At 37.3% G+C, this 20,595-nt stretch overlaps 1 non-coding gene across 1 annotated transcript; it reads right to left on the minus strand.

Annotated features, from left to right (window-relative positions):
• Positions 1-5,020: 5,020 nt before the first annotated feature.
• LOC141654585 (small nucleolar RNA R71) lies at positions 5,021-5,127 on the minus strand. Its single transcript, XR_012548141.1, has one exon. It is a non-coding gene; the product is annotated as a small nucleolar RNA R71 (small nucleolar RNA).
• Between the last annotated feature and the right edge of the window lie 15,468 nt (positions 5,128-20,595).

Raw genomic sequence — 20,595 nt, forward strand, 5'->3', positions numbered from 1 at the left:
AAAGATTCGGGAGTGGACGGTTGGAGTAGAGAAGGGGACAGTGTCTCGGTTTTCTATTCATTCTGATGGGAGTGTTCGGTTTGATGGGAGATGGTGTATACCGAAGGATGAGGATATGAAGAAGATAATCATGGTAGAGGCTCATTGCACTCCATATTCAGTGTATCCAGGTAGTGACAAGATTTATAAGGATCTTAAGAAAACGTTTTGGTGGCCTGGGATGAAGAGAGAGACAGCTGAGTTTGTGGCTCGTTGTTTGACTTGCCGGAGAGTCAAAGGGGAGCAGCGAAGACCGGAAGGTACGATTCAGTCTCTAGGGGTGACTGAGTGGAAATGGGAATTTATCTCCATGGATTTCATTGTGACCGAGGACTCAGCAAGGTAATAACATGATTTGGGTGATCGTTGATCGTTTGACCAAGTCAGCTCTGTTTATTCCCATAGAAGATACGTGGAGTAAGGTGCAGTTGGCAAATGGCTACAAGAAGAATGTAGTGAGCTTACATGGGGTGCCGAAAGACATTGTGTTAGATCGAGATGCGAGATTCATTTCTCGGTTTTGGCAAGAGTTGCAGGAATTGATGGGGACTAATTTGAAGATGAGTACTGCATTTCATCCTTCAACAGATGGGCAGACAGAGAGAATAATCAAGACCTTGAAAGACATGTTAAGGACTTGTGTGATGGATTTTAGTGGTTGTTGTTGTTGGACCATATATATATATATATATATATATATATATACATGATTAATTTTGATAATGACAAGTATATACTTTATATTACATATACTCTTGCTCGTAATTGTTTGTTTAGTCTTTAATAGATTGATTAAAGTTTGCAACTTAAGCAAGTAATGTTATAGCAACCTTGGCTATAACATTGAAGATTTGTGAAGCATCATTCAAGTAATGTTATAGCAGCTTGAGCTATAACATTGAAGATTCTTAAGGCGTCGAAGTAACTGTAACTAGTTTCAAGTATGATGATCACTCAAGCAAAAGGCTCGATCAAGTCTATAACAAGCTCAAGATGAAGAGCTTATGATCAAGATAAAAAGAAGATCCTACCACTGAAGATCTCCAGGAAGATTAGCTAGTATAGGACTTCATCTAATAATGGTATCTTAAGAAGTAATATTGGGAAGGTAAAATTATAGCTATTTTATCTATAACTTTACTTACCAAACTTAAAGTTAAAGCTATTTGTACTATAACTTTGGGTTACATTTTAAGGCACGATTTTATAGTTTTATAATCAATTTCAAAAGATAAAATTCTTCAAATATGTTTCGAAATCATGCGTGTATATGATAGAGTTGATATGCGGTTTGTTTAGAATAAATAATTTATGTTGTCCTATTGGTTAGTCAAACAACTTGTGAGTCGTCATGCTACATAGGGTTTGCTAAATTATCTTAACCTAACCCTAATCTACACCTTGATATTTTGACCTAGGGTTTCGGCTAAAATAGGCTTATGAGCCGTGTGGATGCCTAACTTAGTCCCTATGCAAGTAAAAATTATTAGATCAAATCTATAACATATTGCCATAAGATATTTTGATATCTTATCAATAATATTAGATTTACCTTATTTACTTAATCAAAATATTTAGTATATTAAATTAAGAAGAGATAAGATTTGTTTCTTATGAAACAAACTATCTTGCCTCACGACACACTAGTGTTTCGACCAAAACATAGTTTCTCTCTTTTATTATATATACGTATGATGTTCATTATTTCAAACAAGCTTTTCGAAATATAAAATTCCTTGCAAACAATTTAAGTTTAAATTATAATTAAGTATTTTATTTGTTTTGCAATTGAAAATCTCTTACGAAAAGTCGTGCTCTTTAATTTGCGTGTTATTCTTAAGATTACGTTATAAGATAATAGTACTTCATATTGTTTCTACTCGTTCAATTGTGTGAACACTTAGAGGAACAATCAAGGGCTTTCTTAGTAACTTAAGATAGTCAAATCGAATATCTAGTGATATTCAAATCGAGTTATAACTAGAGTTAGTTATACGAGTGGGTTGATACTTTTGTAATCCGGAGAAAGGTACTAAAATTATTAATCGAGAATAGTGGACGTAGACTTTGATGTGTGAAGCTGAACCACTTCAAATATCGTGTGTCCTTGCATTTTCTTTATCGTTCATTTCATTACGTTCATAAATCGTTTAGTTAATTAGTTAATGTTTGATCGATAAACTTTAAGTAATTAATTATTTAGATATAAAATAAAAAGTGGGCATATGTTTTTAAAATACTCAATTCACCCCCCCCCCCCCTTTCTCGAGTATTTTGACTTGGATAGACTCTTCAATGTGTATCAGAGCCTCGTGCTCTTGATTGCCTAACAGGAAAGATACTGATCCGTCTATCTTTTTATTTTATTTTAAATTCCGCTGCCTTATACGCATCAAATGGATTCCAAGTATTTTAAATGTCCTATCTTTGATAGGAAGAATTATGGACTATAGAAAAACATGATGACACACTATATAAAAGGATATGATTGGGAGTGCTGGACGATTATCAAGAATGGACCACACAAAATTTTGGTCGCATTTTCGGAAGGCACTACCTATGAGAAAAAGGAAGAAGACTATATTGAGGCTGATTACATGAAGGCAGAGAAAAACTCGAAGGCGATAAGCCTATTGCAAAACGGCATGACATCGTGATGTGACTCATATTTGAGCACATTTAGTCCCCAAATTAGCCTCGTTCCTATGCTTTCTAGTGCATAATTAGGTCATTTACTATCTTTAGTTTCCCATTTTGCATATTCTTTGAGGTTTTGTTTCCTTGGTAGGAGAGGAGTGCAAACCTTGCATTTTCATGGAAAAATGGAGCTAAATTGATCGCATTCAATGACCAAGCATTAAAGGGAAGACGATACTAGAAGGCCTATGTAGATAATAAAGTAGATTGGGCAATGATGAAAAGATCCTTGCATCCTCAACAAGATCCCCGCGGATTGTTGAGGAAAGAAGAGAAGAAAAGTGTCAGACCCAGGATCCGAGCGGATTGCTGCCAATCCGAGCGTCCCCCTGCTCAGCAATCCGAGCGTCCTGACAGCAAGACGCTCGTCTTGAAGCCTCACAATCCGAGCGTCTCCCTCATTTATCCGCTCGGATCTTCTTACAGGAACCACTGTGCCAGCTTCATAGACGCTCGGGACGAGCATATCCACGCGGGACTAGCAAAACGGAGATGCGCATATCCTTGGAGAGGAGCACTTCCTCAACTTTTCTTAAGGGTCTTAATAGTCATTTAAGCCCTTGGTAACCCTAATCTTTGTACCTAATATTTAGTATAAGTACCCCTTTGTCCTACCTAGATTAGCAAGCAATCTTAATACTCTCTTAATCAAGTTGTAATCAATTAGTAATCTCATCTTAATCTTGTAATCAACTCTTAATCTAGTCTTAATACAAATCTCATTCCTTAATCTTTCCTTAATTTCTCTATTGTTCATAATTTATTTTGGGTAATTAGAAGATTATTTGGGTTTATTTGGAGGATTGACAACCTTCCATCAATCATCAAGTACTTCTATTATTCTTTGCTTTATTATTTGGAATCATCTTCACAGGTATAATTCTCCCTTAATCCTTTTAATTATTGTTAATCATTTTCATTCGTTAATCATGTTTTACCTTGCTAGTATGATTGACAACCTTGTTAGCATGTTAAACTTGATAATGAGTGAGTAGTTTCCTTAGCTATGGTTAATGGGGAATTAGGGGAAACCAACATGGGGATTGATTCATGCTTAATCTAATATGTTTTCATAATTAATTTGCTTGCTTGTTGTGATTCCAACTTATGCACATGTTATGTTTGATGAAATGCGAGCCTATGCCCATCACTTATCTTTTCAATGAGACTTGTAAGGCTTTGTACAATCTAATCGATTTGGCTCCGGGACCCAAACCTTCTTAGGGATTGTAAGATATACACTAACTCGATCCCATCACAACAATAAGCGCTTGCATCTAGTAGAGAATATGTTTGTATGATCAAATCCCATGAATCCCCTATGAACCCATGACACCCTAGTGCTTTTAATCAATTGTTTACATCTCATTTTAATCATCTTGCTAGTTTTTATTGCTCTACTTTTATATTATTGATTAGTTTAGTTGATCTCCTATCTCAACCCAAATTGTGACACCCTTAGACATAACCATTTGCAATTGAAAATCCTACATCAATACCCGTCCCTTGGGATCCGACCTTTACTTGTCTGTTTAATAAGAGTAGTTTGTGAAGTTATAAATATTATTTTGGTTGAGTAACTTTTGACGACGAGTTTTACAACAAAACCAAAAATGGCGCCGTTGCTGGGGACGGTGTTAACTTGATTTGATTTTCTTTAAATTGTTTTTAGTTGTGTCTTTCTTTACCTTGGGGAAGTTAAACTCCTCAAGGTTTGTTCTAATTGTTTTCGAGTTGTTTGATATTTTGCATGTCTAGGAGATCACAAGGTAACTTGTTACCCATTGATCTTGAAATTGAAAGAACTTTGACCAACAATAGAAGACTTGCTAGAAATACTTTGAGAGGTATTGGTGAGATTGTGGACATCCAACCAAATAATATTGAGTTTACCAACCCTTTTGCAAGATAAGGAGAGGATAGCCCAACACAAAACCAACCACATAAACAAACCACAATGCCTAAATTTTCATCACATTCCGTACCAACCGGTAATTTCATTGCCAAATCCGCATTCATACAACTAGTTGAGAGAACTCAATTTGGGGGGATGCCTAGTGAAGACCCTCATTCTCATATGAAGACTTTTTGGGACTATTGTGATGCGATTTCTCAAACCGCAGATACTCAAGACCAAATTCGATGGGTCTTATTTCCTTTTTCTTTGATTGGTTCCGCGAAACAATGGTTGAAGAGCCTAGATAAGGCTACTCTTGGTATTGACTCTTGGAAGAAATTGGCACTTGCTTTCTAAAAGAAATTCTATCCTCCGGAAAAGACTAACATGTTGAGAGCCCAAATCACCGGGTTCAAACAAAGGGACGAGGAATCTTTGTATGAAGCATGGGAGAGATTCAAGGACACTTGTCGATCTTGTCCACACCATGGACTTAGCGAGTGGTTCCTTGTACAACAATTTTGGAATGGTCTATATGAAGACTCCCGAAACATTCTCAATATGGGATCAAATGGTATGTTTACCAAAGTTGATGACAATCAAACATGGAACAAGATTGAAGAAATGGCGGTCCATAACTCAGAATATAGTAGACCTCGGAAGGCTACTAGAGGAGGAAAGCATGAGGTGGACTCTATTACTCAATTGGGTGCTCAACTTAGTGCTCATATTGACACCATTAATTTGAAGTTTGAGAAGGCCATGGCTAAACTTGAAGAGGCCTCCAAATCACCCAAGCAACATGTTAATGCTATGGTAGGATCATCATCAATTCCAAGTGGAGTATGTGAGAGTTGTGGAACTTTGGGACATGACCAAAATGAATGTAGAGGAACAAGTGAACAAGTGAATGTTTTCCAAGCATACAAAAGTGGCACCCCTTATTCCAACTATTACAATGAAAACACCAAATTCCATCCCAATCTTTCATACAAAAGTCAAAATGTTCAAAACCCTCAACAAACATACACCCTACCTCTAATGAGAAACCAAGCTCAAAGACCCTTTTACAATCAAAACCAAAGTTATCAAAATCAACCTCCATACAATCAAACAAATGACCAAGGTTTTGATGTTCAAAAAGCGGTCCTCCAAATGCAAAAGAACCAACAAGAATTTTTTACTCAAATGCAAAAGGATAGCCAAGAAAAAGACATCACCATTAACAACATACTAGCTCACACGAAGATGTTGGAGATCCAAATGTCTCAATTAGCATCTTTTAGTTCTCAAAGACAAAAGGGGCAATTACCACCTCAAGGTAATCCCCCAAGACATGAGTCGGTGAGTGCCATCCATTTGAGGAGTGGTACGAGGTATGAAGGGCCGAAGAGGCCCGTTGATGAAGATGTTGTGAATGATAGTGACAAGGAAAGAGTTGTGGAAAACTCTAGGGAAGAAGAACCCACCATTCAAGAAGTTTCAAAGAAGGACAAAGAGAAGGCTAAGGAGAAAGAGCCTATTGTGATTCGACTTCCATTTCCAAGTCATCAAGCTAAGCCTAAGTTTGATGAACAACTTGGAAAGTTTATGGAGATTGTGAAAAACTTGGAAGTCTCAATTCCATCTACGGAATTAATCAATCACGTTCCGGCCTATGCGAAATACATGAAAGATATTCTTACAAAGAAGAAATCCATCCGGAAGCTTGAGACTATTGCTTTCACTAAGGTGAGTAGTTCCATCCTACAAGGAAGTTCACCTCCAAAACTAAAGGAACCGGGAAGTCTCTCTATTCCATGCACCATTGGCGATACTACAATCAACAAAGCTCTATGTGACCTTGAGGCAAGTGTGAGTGTCATGCCATACTCAGTGTGCAAGAGGCTAGGAATGGGAGAGCTCAAGTGCACTAATATCACCTTCAAATGGCGGATTGATCAACGAAGACACCTTTATGGGTATGGGAGGATGTGCCGGTAAGAATTGGCAAGTTCTTCATCCCGGTGGACTTTGTTATTGTTGACATGGAGGAAGACTCCAACATTCCTATCATTTTAGGAAGACCTTTATTACACACAGCGGGAGCGGTGATTGACGTCAAACATGGAGAGCTCACACTTGAAGTGGGAGATGAAACAATCTCTTTTAATCTTGACAAGACAATGAGAGCTCCCCGACTACATGAGCCATGTTTCATGGTTGATCATTATACCCGAGAAAGTGATAGGAAGAAGTTGGCATCTCAATGCAAAGAACAAGCCATGGGTAAAAAATCACCACCCATATGGGAGAAGAAAATGGGTAATCTCCAAGATGCTCCATCCAAAGAGCAATAATGTTTCAACAAGAATGAAAGCTTGAATAGATTACCACCACTCATGACAAGAGAAGAAGAAGGCCTCATTGGCCATAATGACAAGAAGAAAGAGGAGTTGTTCTCATCAACTCATGATACTATTGGGGAACAAGTAGATGAAGTATGCGGTCTATGGGATGATGCGTTTAAAGGGTTAGTCAACCCTTATATTGGTAATGCTATGACCCAAGACCAAGGCTTTGGTGAACATTTCCACTCAAGTCACCACAATGAAGAACACAATGTGCAAAGATCCATTGAAGATTTTTATAATGACAATGAACAAGCCTTTGATTACTTCTTCAAGGTGTTGAGCAACATCAACAACACCTTGGTTATGCCCCCTTGACATCTCATATGTAACACCCCCATACTCCAAGTGCCTTACCAGGACCACTCAGGTATAAGGATACTACCATCTCGGTTGCCCGAGGCAATGAATATCATAAGACAATAAAGAAACGTACTTTAAAAGTAATTATAGTTTAAGTGATTACATGTTCAAAACCAAAACTGATAAAAGGAATTACAAGTTCTCAAAACTATCTACTATCAAAATACTATCAAGCGTCAGACATAGCGGAAGACTTCTAAACTGCAACGTGGTGACTCATCCCAGTTATCCCATACGCATCGTCTCATACCTGCTCAATAACTGCTCACCACCCCCGAATGGATCACCACAGTTTTTAAAACATTTAAACGGGGTCAGTACTAATCACACAATTTATATGATCCAACAACACAACAACCAACATAGCTCAAACAGTCACACACACAATCACACTCACTCCAATCAATCTCCGTCACCGACCGTCCACCGGGACCAGCCGCCGATGGGGGACCGCAGCCGTTCCCACCTAAGCCCCGCTCATCATACCGAGCGATAACCCTGTCCCATTAATGTGCACATCCCCTCCCGTGGCGGGTTCCACGGAGGGCGAAATTAGGGCGTGAAGCCACTCCCGCAAGTGACTCCACCCAGCCGAGAACGCATCTCGAGAACCAGAGACAAACAATCAGCAATCAAAATACAACATCAACAACCGTCTGAATCAATCAACAATATACAATCACAACCGTCTGAATCAATCAACAATATACAATCACAACCGTCTGAATCAATCAACAATCACTAACTACAGCACAATCACCACACATTATGTAATTAATACTGAGTAGGGAAACCCTACCTGGAATGCAACACAAACATCAGACGATCTAGCAGCTGTCTCAAAACCTTTCCTCTACGAACCCTTCTCCTATACACATAATCATACAATTATCACCTAATCCACATAACCCTCCCAAAACCCCCAAATCTACCCAATTAGGGTTTTAAACAAACTCAAAGAATGTGACACCCTCACTTATCGCGGAAAAGTAAACACGTAATTCTAGAATAAAGCTGCATGGATATGTTTGTAATAGGTTCAATTTGGGTAAAAACCTGTAATTTTTAAAACCTGAACCTGTTATAAAAATATCCAAATGGGAAGGTGTCAAACATGCAAGGTCCAAAATAAATCTCATGAATGAAACATCGCTAAAGTCGCGAAACAAAGTTATACAACCCAAATATGAGAAAAGGAGACATATGTCCCTAAAATGTATGTGACATAAAAAGTGTTTAAGGGTCACAATAAAATAAAACCAATCTAGGTTCCAAGGTTACTTTGCTCGCTAGCTCGTCCATGTACCCCATATATGCATCACCTACCTGTCATTCGCATTTTATACAAATACGAAAGCCACAGTCAGTGGGGAGTAACTCCGAGTTCTCCCAGCCACGAAATGTCATAATTAATATAACATGTAAACATAAGAATATGAATATGAATAACACATAGCCTTAGCATATAGATGCTAGACAATCGTGCTTATCATGTGAACAACAATATAACAACACATAGTCCTAGCATGTGATTACTAGACCGACTCATACTACCCTATCATGTGAATCACATAACATCCAGGAATCCAAACTCTATCAACCATAGCCGGCTTGCATCTCACCTTCTATGATTCATAGAATCATCAAACAAGAAAGGGCAATATATCAAAGATAGGCATAAGTTCTTAGTCCCGTCAATAGTCACTCTGTAACTCGAGTCTATGCCACGAGGTAGGGAAGGTAATCGAACCGGTATCTTGGCTCAGAGGTTCTATCAAAACATGGCCAAGACACAACACAACCTTAGCCTAAAATCTGCGCAGACCTAGACATGCGGATACACACCACCGCACCCAAGACCCACAATTTTTCTAAAACAAAGTGAGTACTCTAAGGAGTCCACCAATGGGTTGGCTAGTACTTAAGCTGACCACTTACTCTCAAAATAAGTAACGAGGTCATGCCCCAACTTGGATATAAACCCACCAAGTCAGGAACACAGAGGCTATAATGACCTATCTGTGATGAAGGCCGAAATACTCACTTAGGACCTAGTCCCAGCTAGTCCCAGCTTGAATACTTTAGCCCACACCACACAAGACAAGTAGGATACCCAATTCAGCTGACAATCCAACAATATCTCCATCATCAATAATAATCCAAATTCCAGCTAACCGTTAATTTCATAATTCATGAGAACAAGCTAAAATGGCAAAGAGGCAATAAGACTGAAGTATAAGGCAGCCAATTCATCCAACAACCAACATGTGAAATGATAATTACAAATATCAAGACATAACATAAAATTTCCAATAACAACCAATCTCACCTCAAAGACAAACCCTCGACCCGAGTCCCGCGACGGGTCATCGGTCAAATCGAGGTCGATGGTTTAAACCTAGTTTGACCAAACTCGTTTGGTCAACTGCCCACTCGAGTCTTGGCCTGCTTTGGCCCAAATTACAAATTTATCACAATATTATTCTCATGCTATTTCCAATTTCTATCATGTGAAAAACGAAAGTAACACATTATCAATCACCTAAACACTTAACAAACAACCAGCACAACATTAACTACTAATGTGACATTACTTCGTCGAGTAACTCGGAATAGTTACCTTAAGCTAGCAAAGAGACAAGTAATAACTTGAGAAAGCTTCTAAAACCCAAAATTACTCTTCATCTTCAACCACATATGAGCCACCTAAAATAATTATGTGAAAGGACGATATTAACGAATTATCTTTATATAAAATATGAGACGGAAATTAATTTAATTATATTTTAAATAAACCAAACTAGCGTCAAAACAATTTATGGACACGGCTCAAAAGTTATTATGACAACCTCAAACTCGGCCTAACCACCAACTACACATGGCCTCAAACTCGTGACTTAGCTAGGCCACGGCCAGGCCACATCTAGGCCACATGGAGTCCGACACGACCACCATCCGACTACCCATAGCCACCCCTCACCCTACTTCATAACCTGACCCAAGAATCAGTCCAAAACAGAACCCAAAAGATGCCTAAATTCGACCCCAACTCCAGTCCTCAAATGCAAAGTGAAAACCCACGATGACGGCTCTCGTCCTCGCCCAAAACAGTACCAATCGTCCCTTAAGACTCCATTCTCGCGCCTAAAAACAGTCCTAGCTGAGCCAACTAAGTCAGCATTTAAAACGGTTTTAGAGCGGAAATCCACAAGTATAAAGCAACTCAAAAACAGACCCTAAAGACTACAAAAATCGCCCCAACACAGAGTCCAAATTAGTCCAAAACAATCCCTACATGTCAGTATACACCGTATCAACTATTAAACACACCAATTATCACCCAAAACAATCCATACATGTCAGCATACACCGTCTTAAATATACCACTTACTAGCTAGCATCCCAAATGATCCCTAGAGGTCAGTATACACCGTCTCAATCATCTCCAGATATCAAGTATACACCGTCTCAACTATACAATCGACTAATTAACATCCATAAGGATCCCTATATATAATTATACACCGTCTTAATTATAAAACAGACTAACTAAAAGATTCGAAATAAACATATTTTACCAAAGTAATATCGAGTAACCTATAATTGTTACCTTTTTCCGATTGAACTAATCATTTATGACTAACAAATCTTCTACGCACTGCCTATTTTAGTACATATAACCGTCTTATAATAAACAAAGCTAAAAATATAAATTGGGTTTGTAAAAATACATAACGAAAATGAATGTTACTTACATCGGAATGACAAGAACGACGAGAGGAGCGCTATGGAACAAAAATCATTGAAAACGGATGAGAAACGGAGTCGGGATCGGAGTTTGAAGGGGGACGGGAATGGAGGTTGAGCGTGGTTTTGTTGTTGTTATTTGTTCTGATAGAACAAAGAAGAAAAGGGGAAAAAATAAGGGGATGCTTGAGTATAAAGAGGGAGCAGCTTGCCTGCCTGCTATTTATTATACGTACGTTTCTTCATCGTTAAGAAACTTCGATAGTTATTAAAACCGTTTCGAGTAAATTTAACCGATTTAAGTAAAAGTTTCAGTAATAAAACGGAATCAATAATAAATAAATTTAATGAGTGAAAATAAAATAAACTCAGCTAGTTAACGTAAATAATAAGAAATCGGCTTGAAACGGAATTATTAGCGATTTTTACGAAACTAACGGATATTAATAAAAAAATTGCTAATTTAGTGAAATAAGCTCAAAATAGCTAATTGGACGGTTTTGTTCCCAAAATCCATCTCGGGTTCACTTAAAACAACTTTCATAAGGACTCGTAAAGAAACGGAAATTATTAAATAAATAAACTCGAACTAATTTCAATAAACTCGAACTAACTTTAAATAAACTTATTAATGATTATTAAAATTAACGTATCGAATTATGATGAAATTAATTAATTAGCTAAGCATATATATATAAATCGTTAAATGATGTAATTAAATTCAAAATAGCAATTAAAAGAATTTTATCCAACTTAATAAAATACGGGGTGTTACAATCACCCCATCTTTTAAAAAGTTTCGTCCTCGAAACTTGAAAGTATAAATGAAAGGTTATAAAAATAAAACTGGAATTGGAATCGGTAACCAAAACATTTAAAAGGTCACTTATCGTAAGAATCAAAATTCTTTCAAAAGTTTCAAATAAAATTTTTCCGACGTAACAGATTCTCATCAGAGGAACGGAGGTGTTCTCGTTGCGCATTCAAGAACATCACATTCCAAATCAAAGATAAGGTCAAAAAGCAAATTATTTGTATAAATCGAAAATCAAAATACTTTCAGAAACATTAATGAAAAGTTTTCAAAAGTATAAGTCTCATTCATGGAACGAAATTGCCCTTGTCGTGCACACAAGAGCGCTAACTTTCCATGTCAAAGACAGATTTAAAACCGAAAATCACTCGTCGACAAGAGTAGAACAAGTTATTAAACGTTTCTAATAACGAGTTCTAACATCCGATCAACGTTCAAATCAAAAGAAAAGGTAATCTACTCAAATTTTCTTTTGCAAAAAGCCAAAATAGAAATAAAGGTTTCACTTTTAAACCCAATTGGGGGTCAAATCCCTGAAAGTGTAACATTAAACTTTGACAAAGAAGTCATAAATAGATCAAAGTTAACAGAAGTTGGATAAAACTTAACGAAATCTCGGGTCTAGTAATTAAAATTACGATAAATGAATTTATATTCAAGGAAGGAATAGGGAACTAAATCAAATTTTCATTTTCAGATCTTTAAAAATAGGTTAGGTTTGCAGAAGTGACATAAACTTTTAAAAATGAATCGAAACTGGTAGCTTGAAAGTTTAGAAGTTGTACAAAAAGGAAAGTAACTTAGATAGCATAAAAACAAAGTATGTTAAGAGAGCTCAAACTTAAGCAACAAGAGAGCTATAATGAATTTCATAGGGTAGAAATTGAAGTCAAAAATTACAAGGATGTCAAAGATAGAGTTTCACAAGATACGAGTGTCAAACTTAAAGGAGGAGCAAGATGAAGCGAGGAAAAGAGGTATGAACGGTAACGCTTATGATCAAGGAGAAAGGAAAATTAGACAACAAGGAAACGCCAGATACTCAAATCTCAAACAACAATGTCATCGCTCCACTAAGGAAACAAAGGGTAATAACCAGGTCAGGAAATGATAGGAAATTTAAAAAGGAATATATGAACATGTCAAGATGTGAGACTAAAAGAGTCGAATCATAAAGATAACTAGTTACCAACCAGTAAGAGATATTAGAATTAGGAAGGTATTCAAGACAAGGAAATAACGAGTAAACTTTTATACTTAAGAATCAAATCCAAACAAGGTATGAACGAAAGGGAGGAAAACGATTAATGGTATGAAAGAGGATTTTAAGGCTTAATCCATACGCTTCCTAAAACTTAAGGTTCTTTCTAACAAGGTCACGCCTATTATGGTATTGTACCTTCATGACAAAACGACCAATTCCCAAACAAGGGTCAAGGTCAAATAAACGCTCGTTTAAGGGGTGATAAATCGGTTAGATACTTCTTCCACCTATCTTATCACATATTAGGATTTCCCTAAAGCAAATCTACCACTCAAGTATAAAAGCATCTCTTTATCTCAAGCACTCGACACAACCTCAATGTTTTAAAAACCAAAGAATGAATTGATAAAGACTTCTCAACAAAGTTCTCAAGGAACAACTAACACCAAATCACATTCCCAAACTATACGGGATTATTAACATCTAAAAATGGGTTTTCTTACAAATTCATATCCTAAACTTATCTCATGTTTACTCCTAAGGCGACGACGCTCAACCTACTAAGCTTTCAAATCCCAAACATAAACAACAAAGCCAAGTTCTATAACTTTAATCACATAGGCAACTCATTCCTAACACAAAGAATCCACCAATCGATTATACTTACTTTGTCAAGGAACTAGGTATAAGAATCACTAAGTATGTCTCATCACCTTACCTAAGTCTTTCTAACATCACATCCTCTCAAAATCAGGGTTAAGGGTCAGACACAAACAATCTCCTCAAAAGTCGAATTTTCCAACCAAGGTCAACATTCCTCACAAGAAAGAGTACTATCTAATGGCGTTAAGGGAGGATAAGCAAAGAACAAAGGACAAGTTAGGAGTAGAAGCGTAGCTTTTAAAGTAAAACAGAAGGGAGTTTAGAAGGAGGATAAGCACCAAGAGATTAAGAATAAGGCAAGGTACATAAAGAATGAGAAACATCTTCAAGAAAGTAGAAGCATTCTTCAAAGGTTGAACAAATCTTCAATCCTCAGCAATAGGCACTAAATCTTGATCTTCGTAAAATATAAGTGTCCTTTCAATGGAACGGAGATACTCTTGGCGATCACTCAAGAACATCAATATTCCAATTCAAAGACATAAAAATACATTTTTACACCAACAAATGATAAAACTAATTATTAGACGTCTCCAATAACAAGCTTTAACACTAATTGACGTTAAAACCAGTGAAAAACATTAAAATATTTTCAAAACCTTTAGTTCAAAATTTTCTTTATAATAAGGGTAATAACTCCATTAGATATAGATAAGCTCACGGTCATTGATCCAAGAACGCAACAATTATTAAATGACAATCAACAAACAGGTTAGTACCTAACAAAGAGCAAACACAAAGAGACTACAACATAAGGTCCTAAGTCTACCCATCTTACCCATCTCTCAAGTTTATTATTTTAAGGTCAAGTTATTTATATTGGGGTGCACAAACGTGCGTCGGGAGCAAATATGCTCTGATACCAACTGTGACACCCTCACTTATCGCGGAAAAGTAAACACGTAATTCTAGAATAAAGCTGCATGGATATGTTTGTAATAGGTTAAATTTGGGTAAAAACCTGTAATTTTTAAAACCTGAACCTGTTATAAAAATATCCAAATGGGAAGGTGTCAAACATGCAAGGTCCAAAATAAATCTCATGAATGAAACATCGCTAAAGTCGCGAAACAAAGTTATACAACCCAAATATGAGAAAGGGAGACATATGTCCCTAAAATGTATGTGACATAAAAAGTGTTTAAGGGTCACAATAAAATAAAACCAATCTAGGTACCAAGGTTACTTTGCTCGCTAGCTCGTCCATGTACCCCATATATGCATCACCTACCTGTCATTCGCATTTTATACAAATACGAAAGCCACAGTCAGTGGGGAGTAACTCCGAGTTCTCCCAGCCACGAAATGTCATAATTAATATAACATGTAAACATAAGAATATGAATATGAATAACACATAGCCTTAGCATATAGATGCTAGACAATCGTGCTTATCATGTGAACAACAATATAACAACACATAGTCCTAGCATGTGATTACTAGACCGACTCATACTACCCTATCATGTGAATCACATAACATCCAGGAATCCAAACTCTATCAACCATAGCCGGCTTGCATCTCACCTTCTATGATTCATAGAATCATCAAACAAGAAAGGGCAATATATCAAAGACAGGCATAAGTTCTTAGTCCCGTCAATAGTCACTCTGTAACTCGAGTCTATACCACGAGGTAGGGAAGGTAATCGAACCGGTATCTTGGCTCAGTGGTTCTATCAAAACATGGCCAAGACACAACACAACCCTAGCCTAAAATTTGCGCAGACCTAGACATGCGGATAAACACCACCGCACCCAAGACCCAAAATTTTTCTAAAACAAAGTGAGTACCCTAAGGAGTCCACCAAAGGGTTGGCTAGTACTTAAGCTGACCACTTACTCTCAAAATAAGTAACGAGGTCATGCCCCAACTTGGATATAAACCCACCAAGTCGGAACACAGAGGCTATTAAGCAAAGTGAACATACACTCGCCAAAGACTATAATGACCTATCCGTGATGAAGGCCGAAATACTCACTTAGGACCTAGTCCCGCCTAGTCCCACTTGAATACTTTAGCCCACACCACACAAGACAAGTAGGATACCCAATTCAGGTGACAATCCAACAATATCTCCATCATCAATAATAATCCAAATTCCAACTAACCGTTAATTTCATAATTCATGAGAACAAGCTAAAATGGCAAAGAGGCAATAAGATCAAGTATAAAGTGACCCAATTCATCCAACAACCAACATGTGAAATGATAATTACAAATATCAAGACATAACATAAAATTTCCAATAACAACCAATCTCACCTCAAAGACAAACCCTCGACCCGAGTCCCGCGACGGGTCATCGGTCAAATCGAGGCTGATCGGTTTAAACCTAGTTTGACCAAACTCGTTCGGTCAACTGCCCTTCGTAGTCTTGGCTCCGCTTTGGCCCAAATTACAAATTTATCACAATATTATTCTCATGCTATTTCCAATTTCTATCATGTGAAAAACGAAAGTAACACATTATCAATCACCTAAACACTTAACAAACAACCAAAGACAACATTAACTACTAATGTGACATTACTTCGTCGAGTAACTCGGAATAGTTACCTTAAGCTAGCAAAGAGACAAGTAATAACTTGAGAAAGCTTCTAAAACCCAAAATTACTCTTCATCTTCAACCACATATGAGCCACCTAAAATAATTATGTGAAAGGACGATATTAACGAATTATCTTTATATAAAATATGAGACGGAAATTAATTTAATTATATTTTAAATAAACCAAACTAGCGTCAAAACAATTTATGGACACGGCTCAAAAGTTATTATGACAACCTCAAACTCGGCCTAACCACCAACTACACATGGCCTCAAAGTCGTGACTTAGCTAGGCCACGGCAGGCACGACTAGGCCACAGGAGTCCGACACGACCACCACCCGACTACCCATAGCCACCCCTCACCCTACTTCATAACCTGACCCAAGAATCAGTCCAAAACAGAACCCAAAAGATGCCTAAATTCGACCCCAACTCCAGTCCTCAAATGCAAAGTGAAAACCCACGATGACAGCTCTCGTCCCCGCCAAAAACAGTACCAATCGTCCCCTTAAGACTCCATTCTCGCGCCTAAAATGGGTCCTAGCCGAGCCAACTAAGTCAAGCATTTAAAACGGTTTTAGAGCGGAAATCCACAAGTATAAAGCAACTCAAAAACAGACCTTAAAGACTACAAAAATCGCCCAACACGAGTCCAAATTAGTCCAAAACAATCCCTACATGTCAAGATACACCGTCTCAACTATAAAACACACCAATTATCACCCAAAACAATCCATACATGTCAGCATACACCGTCTTAAATATACCACTTACTAGCTAGCATCCCAAATGATCCCTAGAGGTCAGTATACACCGTCTCAATCATCTCCACATATCAGTATACACCGTCTCAACTATACAACTGACTAATTAACATCCATAAGGATTCCTATATATAATTATACACCGTCTTAATTATAAAACAGACTAACCAGCATTCGAAATAAACATATTTTACCAGTAATATCGAGTAACCTATAATTGTTACCTTTTTCCGATTGAACTAATCATTTATGACTAACAAATCTTCTACCAGACCGTCTATTTTAGTACATATAACCGTCTTATAATAAACAAAGCTAAAAATATAAATTGGGTTTGTAAAAATACATAACGAAAATGAATGTTACTTACATCGGAATGACAAGAACGACGAGAGGAGCGCTATGGAACATAAATCATTGAAAACGGATGAGAAACGGAGTCGGGATCGGAGTTTGAAGGGGGACGGGAATGGAGGTTGAGCGTGGTTTTGTTGTTGTTGTTTGTTCTGATAGAACAAAGAAGAAAAGGGGAAAAAATAAGGGGATGCTTGAGTATAAAGAGGGAGCAGCTTGCCTGCCTGCTATTTATTATACGTACGTTTCTTCATCGTTAAGAAACTTCGATAGTTATTAAAACCGTTTCGAGTAAATTTAACCGATTTAAGTAAAAGTTTCAGTAATAAAACGGAATCAATAATAAATAAATTTAATGAGTGAAAATAAAATAAACTCAGCTAGTTAACGTAAATAATAAGAAATCGGCTTGAAACGGAATTATTAGCGATTTTTACGAAACTAACGGATATTAATAAAAAAATTGCTAATTTAGTGAAATAAGCTCAAAATAGCTAATTGGACGGTTTTGTTCCCAAAATCCATCTCGGGTTCACTTAAAACAACTTTCATAAGGACTCGTAAAGAAACGGAAATTATTAAATAAATAAACTCGAACTAATTTCAATAAACTCGAACTAACTTTAAATAAACTTATTAATGATTATTAAAATTAACGTATCGAATTATGATGAAATTAATTAATTAGCTAAGCATATATATATATATAAATCGTTAAATGATGTAATTAAATTCAAAATAGCAATTAAAAGAATTTTATCCAACTTAATAAAATACGGGGTGTTACAAAGAAACAGTATAAAATTGGTATGTAGATCTTACCCTTGACGCAAGGAACACTATGATGCAAAGAACAAGATGATCCGACACTCCTAGCCTTGGGGATTTGCCAACAACGCGACGAGAGAGAACTACGTAACTCCTTTTTCTTTTGAAGGGTTTAGAAAGGTTAAAAGTGATTAAATAAACTGACGGAAACCTTTTATATCATACTCGCGTTATTAGCAAAACCCGTCAAATCATTCCCCGTAAACCGGCTACTCGATCGAGTAGCTAAGGTACTCGATCGAGTGCCCCCTTACTCGATCGAGTATCTACGTTACTCGATCGAGTACCCAACAGTCGAAACTATTTTAAAACGCAACACACCCTTACTCGACGAGTAAGGCCTACTCGATAGAGTACCCAGAGACTCATACAACCGTAGTATTACAGTCTTCCCTCCTTAAAAAGAACTTCGTCCCCGAAGTTCAACCCATACATAAAAACAACATACTAACTCGTTCAAGACGCAACAAAGCTACTAAGAACTCAAAACAAAACCCCAACTTACAAAACATGAAACCATGAACTCTTAACACCAACTCTACCAACTATTCCTACCTCCACACCTCGCTCACGATGTCGTATCAACTACATCATAAACTCTCCCGACACTAACTCCATACATAACCAACTACATAAACATCAAACGGAATGTTACATTCTACCACCCTTAAAAGGAACTTCGTCCTCGAAGTTTACTCACACTCATAACCTCATCATCCAACTGTCAACACTATCGAAGTATTCTCGCATTCCTAACATCGAACTACTACAAGCACGTCCATGACCTTTTAACACTATCAACCACAACATATACAAATCCATATCTTATGCTACACCAACACTCTACTTCCAAATATACTACCATATGAACAACCATCAAAATCTCTTTTATCGCATCCTACTCTTCTTAAGATAAATGTTACGTCCTCGTAACTCACTAATACTAAATCCAAGATATATCTTTTCATTATCCTCATCACCACCGCATGTCAAAGATAACCACCTATAACCTAAACACTCGCCATGCACATATCCAAGGCTCTCTTACTTAAACATTTTTCATACCTCAACTCATACGGCACACCACCTAACCTATACCATAAAACTCGTAGCAAAATCACCATACTAACTCTCCATTCTTACTGCAAAACAACATACCACTCTATGTAAGGCACCTATCTCCCAAAAGCATAACTCACGATCTACACTCGTTACGTACACTCACACTAGATCCTCAAGTTCTTTTCTTTATTACCGCAAAACTCATACAAAACTTAACATGACACTAATTCCCAACACCCTACACTCACTGTCCCAATATCTGATTATGAACCACCTGCAGCGTCCAGATCAATACAACACATGTTCCACCAATCACTTACCATGACTATGTCTAAAGCCTCATCTTAAAACAAGATCAAAAGTACTGTAACAACTTCTGACAACTGTGTCCCATCAAGAGAATGTCACTATACCATGACAACAACGAAAACATATACAACTCTCTTTCATATCGTACTCTACCCTCATACCAAAACTTAACTGGTAAGAAACATCAATAAACAAAACAACTGTCTATCTGTACAAACTGAAACTCACAGGAAGCAACATCAAACAAAACAACAATTTATGTGTAACTGGTATGTACTTTCGAAACTCGAATCATAATCATCCCGCCTACTCCACCACAACCGGTGACGACATCGCAACACCACCACCAACAGCCACACCGCAGTGCGAAAATACCCGCATCACAACACTAGGTACCGTGCCCGGATCATCACCCGAGGCACCACAACTACACCGATAGACATCACAACAGACACAATCCCATAAACACTGACCCAACATAACTTCTCGGACAAGAAAAACTTACTCAAATCCACTTTACTAAATCACAATGCAACATGTTATATGAATTAAACAGATAATAATCTCATGAACATCATCCTTACCATTTCACGGAATAAACAAGTATCATCCATACACATACAATTTTAACTATCCATGCCAGATCAATCACATTATTACCTTTTGAACCTCATTCCATTAGTATACCGTACCCAACATAAATTAAAAAACAATCATATAACAACTTTATAATTATCACACCATACCACTTCTTGTGAGGTCAGAACCTCACACAAACATTTACACGTATCATAGACCCGTAATCACATCCACCTAGTCAATCCTGATCACGTAAGTTACCACTCAACAAAGGTTACCTGTCGCCCGAGCTTAACTCATATGCCCCTTATAACATATTCTCCCATTCGCA

This window comes from Silene latifolia, chromosome 4, assembly GCF_048544455.1.
Source record: "Silene latifolia isolate original U9 population chromosome 4, ASM4854445v1, whole genome shotgun sequence".
Lineage (NCBI taxonomy): Eukaryota > Viridiplantae > Streptophyta > Magnoliopsida > Caryophyllales > Caryophyllaceae > Silene > Silene latifolia.